The following is a 1,476-nucleotide window of genomic DNA, read 5'->3' on the forward strand; positions in this document are numbered from 1 at the left end:
GTCTCTCGGTAACCACGTCAACATCTCCTTCAGTATGAAATAGAAAGTTATCGTTTGATTAATGGTGAATAAAACAGTCATTCATCTACCAACAGGGTTTAATTAGTTTCATGTAATTAATTTAATAACTTTTGCTAAAGTTAATTCGCTGACTTGGAATCGAACTCATGCGTTGGTGGGAGCATTAAATTCCAACCATCAGTCCATCGGGGAGCACCCAAGATTGCGCACGGAACACAGCAGAACTGGTAAGATTTACTTTTCTTTCACTCTTCCGTGATTCATTCAGCTCTGTGTTTATTTTCAGGCCTCTTATCTCTCCCTTCTTTTCAGCTTCTGACTGCGGATATTCTTGTGGTTAAATATGAATAATGTAGAATATCTCACAGCCCCAGTATATGTGCTCCTTCTCTATACAGTTCTGTACCAAATCAAACTGTACGTTTATAACGACGGTGTCTCTCCTTCACCCCCGACAGAAGCAGGAGGAGATGCCACTTTAAACTGCCAGTTGCTTCAAATGATTCATGATGGACCTGCGTGGCCTTGCAGTTTTCCCAGGAGCTGCATTCAGGTTCGTGAATTTTGGAAATGGAAACATGTCCATCAGCAGCTTGTGGTAGTATTTTACCTCACTTTCCATTTCATGTACATGCCTAGTTGCACTTGGTGCTGTCATTGCCTGAACATCACCTTCTGTCGCGATAGTAGCTTGAACAGAAAATGCCATTTTTTTGCGAGCAGCTTGTCTCGCACGATAATGACCTGAATTACAAAGAGGCAAGTAGGAAAGGCCGCGTTGGGCTGCTTGTTCGCACCAAAGAATTTTCAGCGTTTCTTTGTGGTCTAGTGTTTAGATTCGGTCATCACCATGGCAACGGTTCGATTGGTGTCTGTCTCAACACTCGCATTTAAACACTCTACCATAAGTGCACTGTATTCAAATTGCTGATTTTTTTCACTGTGAGGTCGAAGAGACATAAATGTGTGGACAATAGCTCCGAATACATCAACTGGGTTGCACCTTTGCTTCTCCCCCCGTCTCAGTCTTTCCATCTTTACCCTTCTCTGCTGGTGTTGCAGGTTCGATCATCCTTGGCCGTTCAAGAAAACCTGAGAAGTCCATCAGGGGAAAATTCAGAGAGTCAAGAGACAGGGACAGGGAGAGATTAAAGTATAGAAACAAATCGGATAAATATCAAGCTTTGCGAACGAGCAGAATTTAAGATGGAGCTTGGTAGAGATTCTTTCACGTGCCGTGCAACTCTGCAAGAGACCATTGGCTCCGAATTAAAAGCATTTGCCACGCTGGATCATCTCTCTGAGGGAGGGAACACGGTCCGTCAACTCCAGTCCTTATTTGTTTGATCATTGAACAAATCTATAAGAAATAGCGCTACGAGCAGGATTCGAACCTGCGCAGGAAAACCCCATTAGATTTCGAGTCTAACGCCTTAACCACTCGGCCATCGCAGC

General features: G+C 43.6%; 1 non-coding gene across 1 annotated transcript; it reads right to left on the reverse strand.

Annotated features, from left to right (window-relative positions):
• Positions 1-1,394: 1,394 nt before the first annotated feature.
• trnas-cga (transfer RNA serine (anticodon CGA)) lies at positions 1,395-1,476 on the reverse strand. The gene has a single exon. It is a non-coding gene; the product is annotated as a tRNA-Ser (tRNA).

The sequence above is a fragment of the Heptranchias perlo genome, chromosome 20 (assembly GCF_035084215.1).
Source record: "Heptranchias perlo isolate sHepPer1 chromosome 20, sHepPer1.hap1, whole genome shotgun sequence".
NCBI lineage: Eukaryota > Metazoa > Chordata > Chondrichthyes > Hexanchiformes > Hexanchidae > Heptranchias > Heptranchias perlo.